The sequence below is a fragment of the Ambystoma mexicanum genome, chromosome 13 (assembly GCF_040938575.1).
Source record: "Ambystoma mexicanum isolate Mex_15411 chromosome 13, UKY_AmexF1_1, whole genome shotgun sequence".
Taxonomy (NCBI): Eukaryota; Metazoa; Chordata; class Amphibia; order Caudata; family Ambystomatidae; genus Ambystoma; species Ambystoma mexicanum.
The window spans coordinates 307,736,636-307,749,847 of NC_090938.1; positions in this window are offsets into that span (position 1 = coordinate 307,736,636).

A 13,212-nucleotide genomic window follows, 5' to 3' on the forward strand; every position below is an offset into this window, starting at 1 on the left:
CACAGTGCTCAGAATGCTCTATAACACCCATTATTCAACATATAGCCGTAACCCGCTAGACGTATTGAAACGTGCTGTAAACTAGCAAAAACAGCTAGAAAATGTACTTTCCTCGCGTTTTTGTAAATGCTAATTCTGATGGGTTCCCATGTATGTACTGTCCGTGCGTTTGTTGTCGAATCCTGAAGTTTTTAACCACTGTTCTCCCATACAAGGGGGGGGTCAACGTCTACTGCTGTTCACAGGCTGAATGTATACGGTTGAAATCTTCAAGGCATTATCAGCTTTCCTGACTGTTTTGGAACGTGTATTTGCCATCTGTTAATGCAGTCGCCCTGTGTTCATCGTCCCTTCTACTTTACAGGCTGCACTCCCCTGGTGATCACATTCTCCTCTCTCCAGAGCAGGCTGACTACCAGCTGCTCCTCCTCATAGGCGTTCATCCTTTCTGTCCCTGCTCCCTGCACCGTTTCGCGTTGCATGTACTCGCTTCCCAGCTCTCTGGTTTAGATGCGTGTTCCCTGCCTTCTCTCCTCTTCCTACAGCCTTCCAATGAGCTCCACAAGATACAGTGTTCAGAATGCTTTATAACACCCATTATTCAACATATAGCTGTAACCCGCTAGACGTATTGAAACGTGCTAAAAACGAGCAGAAACAGCTAGAAAATGTACTTTCCTCGCGTTTTGGTAAATGCGAATTCTGGTGGATTCCCATTTTGTACTCTGTTCGTGCGTTTGTTCAGTCGAATCCTGGTCTTTCGAACCACTCTTCTCCCATACAAGGGAGGGTCAAAATGTGTTGTTCACAGGCTGAATTTATACTGCTGAAATGCTCGCTTGCCTGCTCTCTGGTTTAGACGCGTGTACCCTGCATTTACCAAAACGCGAGGGAAGTACATTTTCTAGCTGTTTTTGCTAGTTTTTAGCACGTTTCAATACGTCTAGCTGGTTACAGCTATATGTTGAATAATGGGTGTTATAAAGCATTCTGAACACTGTATCTTGTGGAGCAAATTGGAAGGCTGTAGCAAGAGGAGAGAAGGCAGGGAACACGCATCTCAACCAGAGAGCTGGGAAGCGAGTACATGCAACGCGAAACGGTGCAGGGAGCAGGGACAGAAAGGATGAACACCTATGAGGAGGAGCAGCTGGTAGTTAGCCTGCATAGGAGAGAAGAATGTGATCACTAGGGGAGTGCAGCCTGTAAACTAGAAGGAACGATGAACAAAGGGCGACTGCATTAACAGATGGCAAATACACGTTCCAAAACAGGAAAGCTGATAATGCCTTGAAGATTTCAGCCGTATACATTCAGCCTGTGAACAGCAGTAGATGTTGACCCCCCCTCCCTAGTATGGGAGAACAGTGGTTAGAAACTTCAGGATTCGACACAAACGCACGGACACAGTACATACAACATGGGAACCCACCAGAATTCGCATTTACAAAAACGCGAGGGAAGTACATTTTCTAGCTATTTTTGCTAGTTTTTAGCACGTTTCAAATCAATACGTCTAGCGGGTTACAGCTATATGTTGAATAATGGGGTTATAAAGCATTCTGAACACTATCTTGTGGAGCTCATTGGAAGGCTGTAGGAAGAGGAGAGAAGGCAGGGAACACGCATCTAAACCAGAGAGCTGGGAAGCGAGTACATGCAACGCGAAACGGTGCAGAGAGCAGGGACAGAAAGGGAGAAAGGTGGAACGCCTCTGAGGAGGAGCAGCTGGTAGTTAGCCTGCTCTGGAGAGGAGAATGTGATCACCACGGGAGTGCAGCCTTGAAACAAGAAGGGACGATGAAAACATGCTGACTGGAATAACAGATGGCAAATACACTTTCCAGAACAGTCGGTTTACCCGATAATGCATTGACGATTTCAGCAGTATACATTCAGCCTGTGAACAGTAGATTTTGATCCCCCCCTTGCATGGGTGACGAGTGGTTAAAAACATCAGGATTCGACTGAACAAATGCACGAACAGAGTACAAAATGGGAATCCACCAGAATTCGTATTTACCAAAACGCGAGGAAAGAACATTTTCTAGCTATTTTTGCTAGTTTTTAGCACTTTTCAATACGTCTAGCGTGTTACAGCTATATCTTGAATAATGGGTGTTATAAAGCATTCTGAGCACCGTGTATCTTTTGAAGCTCATTTGTTGATTTGAAGGCAGCGGGAAGAGAGAAGGCCGGGAACACACGTCTAAACCAGAGAGCTGGGAAGCGAGTTGTTCTCTGCAACGCGAAACGATGCAGAGAACAAGCACAGAAAGGAAGAAGGAAAAGCGTCTAAACCAGAGAGCAGGGAAGCGAGTGTTTGCAACGCGAAACGGTGCAGAGAGCAGGGACAGAAAGGGAGAAAGGGAGAACTCCACTGAGGAGGAACAGCTGGTAGTTAGCCTTCTTTGGAGATGAGAACTTGATCACCACGGGAGAGGATTGTTGAGAGGGTTACATAGGGGGATGTCTGAGATCAGAAAATCCTGAGTATTCCCTGCAGTGTGTAGGGCCAGAGACAGGAAGAGTTGCAGATCTCGTAAAAGTCCAGGTCAGGAAGCATACAGGTTCATTTTGAATTCTCCAAGTAGGCGGAGTTGAGTGGTAGGAGGCTAGGATGGAGAAGTCCATCCACTGAGAGAGGAAGGGGGTAGGCAAATAGCCACGGTGAGAGAATGGCCAGGAAAGAGAGAATGCATGCAGACAAGGCATTCGTGAGAGGAGTCGGCCTGCAAAGGAAAGCAATTTACTACAGGAATCAAGGATACTCCCCCTCAAGAATGGTTGGATCTGGGCATGGAGAGGAACTTGTCATCAGGGAGGAAAGTGTCAGAGCTCGAGACAGCGCTGGCCGTCATCCATGTCTCGGTTAGACCAAGGACATCAAGGTCGGGTTCTTCCAGGAAATGGCAGATGTCAGATGAGTGTTAACTGAGTGAGAGTTGAGAGTGGGGAGGGGTACAAATCAGTAATCCTTGCGGAGGTGTAGAAGGAGCCTGACCTAGGGCACATGAGGAAGGAGAGAGGAAAGGAAGCAGAAGAAGGGCGAGAAGACACAGCAGGAGTGCATTATCAATCCGGGAGCTAGGAGTGGTGAGGTTAGACGGGGAGGTCTGAGTCTCAGGATTTGAATGGGAAGTTCGATATCACATGTCATGCTATAGGAAGAGTCTCAGGATTGGAATGGGAAGGAGTTGGATATGATATCTCTTGTTATAGGGAGGATCTCAGGTTTGGTATTAGAAGCACTGAGATATCAAATCACATCCTATCGGAAGGGTCTCGGGTTTGGTATTGGAAGAAATGAGATTTCAAATCTCAGGCTGTGGGAATGGTCTAGGCTAGGGTATGGTATTGGAAGGGGTGAAAAATCACATTTCATGCTACAGGAAGGGTCACAAGTTTGGAATGGGAAGGAGTTGGATTTCACATATACTACGGGAAGGGCCTCAGGTTTGGTATTAGAAGCATAGAGATATCACATCTCATGTTATAGGAAGGGTCTCGATTGGAATGGGAAGGAGTTGGATATCACATCTCATGTTATAGGGAGGGTCTCAGTTTTGATATTAGAAGCATTGAGATATCACATATGCTATTGGAAGGGTCTCAGTATTGGAATGGGAAGGAGTTGGATATCACATCTCATGTTAGAGGGAGGGTCTGTTTTGATATTAGAAGCATTGAGATATCACATATGCTATTGGAAGGGTCTCAGTATTGGAATTGGAAGGAGTTGGATATCACATATGTTAAAGGAAAGGTCTCAGGTTTGGAATGGGAAGGAGTTGGATATCACGTCTCATGTTATAGGAAGGGTCTCAGGTTTGGAATGGGAAGGAGTTGAATATCACATCTCATGCTAAAGGAAGGGTCATCAGGTTCGGTATAAGCATTGAGATATCACATCTCTGCTATCGGAAGGGTCTCAGGATAGGAATGGGAAGGACTTAGAATTCACATCTCATACTATAGGGAGGGTCTCAGTTTTGATATTAGAAGCATTGAGCTATCACATCTCATGCTATCGGAAGGGTCTCAGGATTGGAATGGGATGGAGTTGGATATCACATCTCAAGCTATCTCAGGATTGGAATGGGAAGGAGTTTGATATTTCATCTCAAGCTATAGGAAGGGTCTCAGGTTTGGAAAGGGAAGGATTTGGATATCACATCTCATTCTATAGGAAGGCTCTCAGGGTTGGAAGGGGAAGGAGTTGGATATCACATTTCATGTTAGAGGTAGGATCTCAGGTTTGGTTTTAGAGGCATTGAGATATCACATCTCATGCCTTCAGAAGGGTCTCAGGATTGGAATGGGAAGGAGTTGGATATCAAATCTCATGCTAAAGGGATGGTCTAAGGTTTGGAAGGGGAGGGATTTGGACATCATATCTCATGTTATTGGAAGGATCTCAGGTTTGGTATTAGAAGCATTGAGATATCACATCTCATGCTATCGGAACGGTCTTAGGTTTGGTATAAGCATTGAGATATCACATCTCTGCTATCGGAAGGGTCTCAGGATTGGAATGGGAAGGATTTGGATATCACAATTCATGTTATAGGAAGGGTCTCAGGTTTGGTATTAGAAGCATTGAGATATCACATCTCATGCTATAGGAAGGGTCTCAGGATTGGAATGGGAAGGACTTGGATATCACATCTCATGTTATAGGAAGGGTCTCAGGTTTGGTATTAGAAGCATTGAGATATCACATCTCATGCTATAGGAAGGGTCTCAGGAATGGAATGGGAAGGACTTGGATATCACATCTCATGATAAAGGAAGGGTCTAAGGTTTGGAAGGGGGAGGATTTGGATATCACATCTCATGTTATTGGACCGGTCTCAGGTTTGGTATTAGAAGCATTGAGATATCAAGTCTCATGGTATAGGACGGGAGTTTGATATCACATCTCATGCCATGGTATGGGTCTCAGGTTTTGTAGAAGCATTTGGATATCACATCTCATGCTATCGGAAGGGTATCAGGATTGGATTTGGAAGGAGTTGGATATCCCATCTCATGCTATAGGAAGGGTCTCAGGTTGGAATAGAAGGAGTTGGATATCACATCTCATGTTATAGGAAGGATCTCAGGATTGGAATGGGAAGGACTTGGATATCACATCTCATGCTGTAGGAAGGGTCTCAGGTTTGGAAAAGGAAGGAGTTGGATATCACATTTCATGTTAGAGGTAGGATCTCAGGTTTGGTATTAGAGGCATTGAGATATCACATTGTTAAGACGGATTTCTGAACTCTGTCCTGGTGGCGCAGAGGTTCAGAAGGCCAACCTAATTACTTGGAACAGGGTAACCTCTGGACAAGCCAGACCAATCAAGGTAGCGATCGCGGCGGTCAAGACTAGGTCTCAAGAGGGGTGAGGGTGACTGAAAGCCCGCAATGAGCACACAAAGCAAGAGCGCTTACAAACTACTCCAAACAGTTGTTTATATCAAAAATAGATACACATTTATTATAAGGCCTTGAAACTAATAACCACAGTAAAAGCAGCAATATACAACGATATTAAACCAACACATACACTATCCACCCAATATATATACAGAATACACAGTTTCACAGCATTAGCAGCACGAAATATGTTATCCACCTGTAGGGGAAGGAAAACAGGCAGTGCGAACCAATGCGTGTGATATGTCCGCCTTCTGAGGCCCCTAACTAGATGGTAGTCCAATCCCTACGAAGAGTGGAGCCTAGCGCTCAAAAGTACCTGCACACGCCGGTGCCAATGGGCAGAAGGTGAAGCTCTTCGGAGGACGTTGGACAGCTCTGTAGGGTGCCCTAATGAAGGAGAACACGGTCCGCGACTCTAGCGCAGCCTCCACTGTGAGGCAGAAGTAGGGCGCGAGTACGGACAAGGGGAGCTGTATTTACAGCGGGGAAAAGCAAGGGGCACTGCAGGAGGGCGACCGGATCCTAGCTAATCTACTCACCGGTCCCCGAAGCAAGCAGGCCCGAGCTTCTCCTCGATAGATGCAGCTTCTGGCAGGTTCTGAAGAGCAGGGAACGTCTCGTCGTCGTGCAGAGTAAAAAGACGTCCCGATCGAAGAATCCTGCACAGTTTTGTCGCCACGGCAGGGCAACGGAACGGCCGGGTGTATTCAAGCCAAACGAGCACCGTTCACCTCTAGCTTAGGGTTGCTAAGCAAACGAAGCGTGTGAGCGTGCCCCGGACTCAGAATACCACCCAACCTGTCGGCGATTACAGAGCAGGACTCCTTAGTAAGCTGGTCAGTCAACTGGAGGGCCCAGAGACACTTCCGAAGGCTTACGGCAGGAGTTGATGAAGGTGCCGGGAATAGCTGGTCCTGCTATTCCAATAGGTCGAAGCGCCAGTACAGGCCTTCTTGTTCGATCTTAGGTGGAAAGGGCTTCACCGGACGACAGCAATGAGGAGCAGAAGTTCTTCAGGGGGTCACCAGCGATTCCTCGGTCCAGCCTCGTGTTCGCAGGATACTTGGCTCCTGTATCCCTGGGTTCGTAAGAACTCAGGAGATCGACATGTAGTGGTGTTTCCAGCTCCCTCTTATCCACGGTTCCCTTCGCGCCAAAACGGAGGGGAGCCAATGGGAGATCCGCTCATCAACACACATACCATACGTGGACCAATCACGGACCACAGTGGTCCCAGGCATTCACACCACCCTAGACTCTCTGGCACCCAGGATGTGTATTGGGACCAGACAGCCCAGCCCACATCCTGGGGGCACTCAAACGACATGTAGAAGCCCGCGAAAGCAACCGTGTTTCGCGGGAAACTACATGCCCAAATAAGGAAGGCCCCGGGTCGCCTGACCCGGGGGAAGGTAAAGGGAGCAAGACGGACAGTGGACGAGACAAAGGAGCCTCGTGGTCCGGCCATTTTGGGTAGCCGGGCCACCCTTTCGTGTTCGCGGCAAAAAGGTGCTCAGAACGGCAAAAGGAGCTCAAAATAAACCAAATGATCGCTGCCACCAGCCCAGTCCCTGAATGACTTGCACCGATCCAAAAACCATCCTACAAGAGTGTCTAGGGTCTGTAGAAGGCTAGAGACCCAAGAGAGCTGTAACTTAGCTTACAGTGCCCTCTTGTGTCGTGTTGCACTAAAATGGCGACACGATAAAAGAAACTACGGGAAACAGCGTTCCCCGGTACTGACTGTCTTAAGGGCATGTCAGTTTCCCCGTAAGAAAGGAGCGAAAGCCCAGAGGAGTACGGCAGAAGGCTGCACTTCTCTGGCAAAGTCAAGAAAACAGGTTGAAAACAATAGCAAAAAGTTTAGGGGTTGCCACATGGAAGGAAAGTTCCCTACAATAACGAAATCTTTCCTAACACTCGCCCCTCCCAGACTATGGACAGGGGGAACTAATCCACCCCTGGATGAGTCTCTTGTTCAGGTCGGTAAAACATTCTGGACAACCCATCAGCATTGCTATGTTGGACACCTGGCCTATGCTCAATAGTGAAGTCGAAGCCTTGTAGACTTATGGACCACCTAAGCAACTTTGGATTCTCCCCCTTCATGTTCATTAGCCACTTTAACGGCTTATGGTCAGTCTGCACAGTGAAGTGGGTCCCATAGAGGTAGGGCCGCAGCTTCCTTAGGGCCCACACAACAGAGAAACATTCTTTCTCTACCGTGGACCATCTGAGCTCTCTGTCCTTAAGCTGGCGACTAATAAAACCGATAGGGTGTTCCTTACCCTTCTCATCTACTTGTGATAGTACAGCTCCTATCCCAGTGTCAGAGGCATCCGTCTGCACGATAAAAGGTCTTTGATAATCAGGGGCCCTGAGCACAGGGGCCTGGCACAAGGAGTCTTTCAAGCCATTGAAGGCCTTCTCACACTCGTCAGTCCAAGTTACCTTCTTGGGTTTCTTCGGAGTTGTGAGGGCAGTCAGAGGAGCAGCTATGGTGCCATAGTCTGCCATAAAATTGCGGTAATAACCCGTGAGTCCTAAGAAGGCTCTCACTTGGGTTTGTGTAGTGGGGGTAGGCCAGTCTTGTACTGCTTGTACTTTACTGGGGAGAGGCTGTATCCTTCCTCCACCTACTTCATGCCCAAGGTAAACCACTGAGCCTTGTCCAATCTGGCATTTACTCGCCTTGATGGTCAAGTGGGCTTTCTGAAGAGCCTGGAGCACAATCCCGAGGTGTTTCACATGGTCTTCCCAGGTGGCACTGAAAACTGCTATATCGTCCAGATATGCAAGACAGAATTCGTCCAACCCATTCAACACATGATTCACAAGCCTCTGGAAAGTGGCAGGTGCATTCTTCAATCCGAACGGCATTACCCGGAATTGGTAAAGCCCGTCGGGAGTTGAAAATGCTGTCTTCTCCTTGGCATGTTCTGCTAAAGCTATTTGCCAATAGCCCGCAGTCAGGTCAAACGTGCTGAGGTACTTGGAGGCACCCAAGGTATCCACCAGCTCGTCAGTTCGAGGCAAGGGGTGAGCGTCTGTCTTGGTGACAGCATTCAGAGCCCTGTAATCCACGCAGAACCTCAATTCAGAGGTGCCTGCCTTTGGAACCAATACCACAGGACTGGACCAAGGACTACTAGAGGGTTCAATCACCCCAAGGTCTAACATCTTGTTGACCTCGGTCTTAATATAAGACCGTACTTTATCCGACATCCTGTATCCCCTACTTTTGGTAGGTACACTGTCTCCTGTGTCAATGTTATGTTTGCACCAAGGTGTCAAACCAGGCGACTGAGAAAACAGGGGGGAAAACTGCCTAAGCAAACTTTTCACCTCAGCCTGCTGATCAGAAGTCAGGTGAGGGGCCACTCGGACACCCTCAACGGAGCTATCTGAAGGACCGCTTTGGAACAGGTCGGGAAGAGGTTCTGACTCCTCTTCCTCAACGTCTGACGCCAGTAGCAGTGCTGCGATTTCGACTCTTGGGACGAAAGCCTTCAGCCTATTTACGTGGAACACTTTTGGAGCCTGTCCAGGCCTTCCAAGGTCCACTAAATAGTTCACCTCACCCAGGGGCTCCACCACTGTGTAAGGGCCTGACCATTTGTCCTGTAAAGCGCGAGGCCTTATAGGGTTCATGATCAGGACTTGCTGACCAGGGGTAAAGTGAATTAAGGAAGCTTTCTGGTCGTACCAATGTTTCACCAGCGCTTGTCCTGCCTTCAACTTTTCACTAGCCAAGCCCATCAGGAGTACCATCCGTTTTCTGAGCCCTAGCACATAGTCAACTACATTGGTAGTAACAGGGGGAGTGGGCATCTCCCATCCCTCTTTGACGATGGCTAAGGGTCCCCGTACGGGATGACCGAACAGAAGTTCGAAGGGGCTGAAGCCAACACCCTCCTGGGGTACCTCTCTGTAGGCAAACAGCAAGCATGGTAAAAGAAGATCCCATTTTCTTCTCTGGGGCTCCTCCAGAGCCCCAATCATGCTCTTTAACGTTCTGTTGAAACGTTCCACCAGACCATTGGTCTGGGGGTGATATGCAGAAGAGAACTTGTAGGTGACCCCACATTCTTTCCACATAGCCTGCATATACTTCGACATAAAGTTGCTGCCACGATCTGACACAACTTCTTTAGGGAAGCCAACCCTAGTAAATATGCCGAGTAAAGCTTTTGCAACCGACTTGGCAGTTACAGTTTTCAATGGGATGGCCTCAGGATACCTGGTTGCATGGTCGACCAGCACCAGGATAAACCTATTGCCTGAGGATGTTTGCGGGTCAAGGGGACCAACGATGTCGATCCCTACCCGTTCAAATGGTACCCCCACAACTGGGAGCGGTACCAACGGAGCTTGGATTGTCGCGCCAACCTTACCAGACAACTGGCAGGAGGCACAACTCCTGCAGTGACTTTCTACTTGCACCCCCATCTTGGGCCAGTAGAAGTGCATAGATAACCTTTGCTTGGTCCTCTTCATTCCAAGGTGACCAGCAAGGGGAACTTCATGCGCCAACTGCAGGAGGAAGGGTCTAACAGAAAGGGGAACCACCAACCTCCTATGGTCTCCTTCTGTAGACTCTGTGGGCTCACTGTACAGGAGTCCACCTTCCCAATAAATCCGATGCTTCCCAGGAGGTTCACCCTCAAGCTGGGAGCAGGCCTGTCTCCTTAGGCCTTCCAGAGATGGGCACTCACGTTGGCCCTTACTGAAGTCGTCCCTATCAGGACCTCCTTCAACTAACAAGTCTTTTAGTTCAGGATGGTCGTTGGGGTCGAACACTTCAGGCATCGCCACCTCCTCGTCAGGCTCGGGCGATTGACCAACTCCCTCCACCGCAGTGGTAGGCGAGCTCGGGGGAATATTCTCTTTCCCCCGTCGGGACTTGTTGACTCCTTTCGCCTTGGGTTTCCCCTTCGGCTGGGGCGGCGTATTGGACTTGGCCAATGCTGCCCGTGCTTGAGACCGTGTGTAGGGTCTTTCGGCAGTGTCTCCTACGAGCCCTAGAGCTCTGAGATCATTGCCCAACAAGACCTTTCCCGGGACGTTTCTCTGAATGCTCACTGGAATCCTAACTGCTGTACCATTTAAAGTTAGATTAACAGGGATCACGGGAAACATACGGAGGGGGCCGTCAGCCAACTTAGTGGGCATCAGAGTAGCTCTGGCAACTTCCTCTGAGTCTACCAAGGTAGAATCCACTACAGTTCGACTGCACCCACTATCCCTAAGAGCTGGAGTATCCACTCCATTGATCAGCACACTGTCTTTAAAGTAGTGCTTGGTATTATCCGGAATCCTAGCATACGCCTCTGCGACTTTAGGCTCCCAGGAACCCAGGGACACTAAAACTACCTCAGCCTCTATTCCGCTGGGAAATGAGTCTGAGGAGAAGGATGCTCCTGTAATCTCTTCTTCCTCGTAGGAGGAGAAGGCCAGATTAGCGGAGTGGACCCCCAAAGGTCTAACCTTACAACGGGGATCCCCCTTCACATGGTCAGTTGCTCCACAAGAAAAACAAGCCCCATTGGGTCTGTTTACGTAGGGAGGCTTATTGTAACCAGAGTTCTGTTTCGGAGGCGAACCTCCGCTACCCTGTGAGTTCTCGTATGGCTTACCCTTATTTTTCTTTTTGTGGCCCTTATGGGAAGAAGATTTAGCAGATTCCCCACCCTCCATATCTTTGGACTTTTTCCCTTCCTCCTGCTTACCAGGATGAGTTTTGTCCTTATGGGACACTCGATGTGACACCCATAAGTCTGCTGCAATGGCCAGCTTCTTAGGATCTATCTCCTTCGAATCGGCCAAATGCTGCTTAAGCTCCGGGGAAGAAGAAGCAAAAATGTGTTCCAGCATGACCAGATTGATCATGCCTTCGAAGGTAGAAACCTTATAATCTTCAACCCAGCCAGTTAAGTTTTTCAGGGACTCAGCTACATACGACACCCAAGTACCACCTTCCTTTTTCTTATACTCTCTAAACCTTTTCAAGTATTGGGTCGGAGTCTTCCCAAACTTTAAAATGAGAGTCTGCTTCAACATTGCAAAATCAGCGCGCTCAGCCTTCGACATTTCCATAATGGCACTGCAACCAGAATGGGGCAGTCTGCTGAGTAACCATGCAATCTTATCCGCATTATCAACCTCTTGAACCTCGCATGCATACTCAAACGCATTTAACCAGTCCATAATGTCATTTCGTTCCTCATACACACTGAGCAGATCTTTTGGAAACCGTGGATGAGAGGAAGCCCCAGAACCATGTCCAGGACCCTTGGACCCATTTGCGAACTGAAGCTTGGCCAGTTCCAACTGGTGATCCCTGTCTTTTTGTTTTTCTGCCTGGTCGATTTTCAGTTTGGCTATGCTGAATTCAAGCTCCTGCTGCCTAAACCGCAGCTCTTGCTTCTTGAATTCAAGCATAGCCTCCCCATCAACACTGGCAGAGGAAACGTTAGACATTACATCCTCCCTGTCCTCGTGGTCGTGATGGATCAGTGCAGCGGCAGAACCGTCGGTTCTGCCAGTGAGAGCAGCCCCACCACCTTCTGCACTGTCCTCGGAAGTTATAGCGTCAAGCTGCGCTTCTTGCCACGCCACGATTCTCTGGATCATTTCCAATTTAGTGCCTTGAGAGGAAACCCCTCTCTCCGCACACATCTTCTTCAATGTTTCAGATTTCGAAGCATTTAAGGTTAATAAAGTATTCGTTTCCATACTGTTGATAGGACTATGGCCTTTTTAACGTTATATTCAATACTTTACTGCGTGTCCTGGTTGGAATAACCTGAAAACGCCTTAGCTCGTGCGCAACACTGGATACCTTCAGTCGTATCCCACCGCTGTACACCAATTTGTTAAGACGGATTTCTGAACTCTGTCCTGGTGGCGCAGAGGTTCAGAAGGCCAACCTAATTACTTGGAACAGGGTAACCTCTGGACAAGCCAGACCAATCAAGGTAGCGATCGCGGCGGTCAAGACTAGGTCTCAAGAGGGGTGAGGGTGACTGAAAGCCCGCAATGAGCACACAAAGCAAGAGCGCTTACAAACTACTCCAAACAGTTGTTTATATCAAAAATAGATACACATTTATTATAAGGCCTTGAAACTAATAACCACAGTAAAAGCAGCAATATACAACGATATTAAACCAACACATACACTATCCACCCAATATATATACAGAATACACAGTTTCACAGCATTAGCAGCACGAAATATGTTATCCACCTGTAGGGGAAGGAAAACAGGCAGTGCGAACCAATGCGTGTGATATGTCCGCCTTCTGAGGCCCCTAACTAGATGGTAGTCCAATCCCTACGAAGAGTGGAGCCTAGCGCTCAAAAGTACCTGCACACGCCGGTGCCAATGGGCAGAAGGTGAAGCTCTTCGGAGGACGTTGGACAGCTCTGTAGGGTGCCCTAATGAAGGAGAACACGGTCCGCGACTCTAGCGCAGCCTCCACTGTGAGGCAGAAGTAGGGCGCGAGTACGGACAAGGGGAGCTGTATTTACAGCGGGGAAAAGCAAGGGGCACTGCAGGAGGGCGACCGGATCCTAGCTAATCTACTCACCGGTCCCCGAAGCAAGCAGGCCCGAGCTTCTCCTCGATAGATGCAGCTTCTGGCAGGTTCTGAAGAGCAGGGAACGTCTCGTCGTCGTGCAGAGTAAAAAGACGTCCCGATCGAAGAATCCTGCACAGTTTTGTCGCCACGGCAGGGCAACGGAACGGCCGGGTGTATTCAAGCCAAACGAGCACCGTTCACCT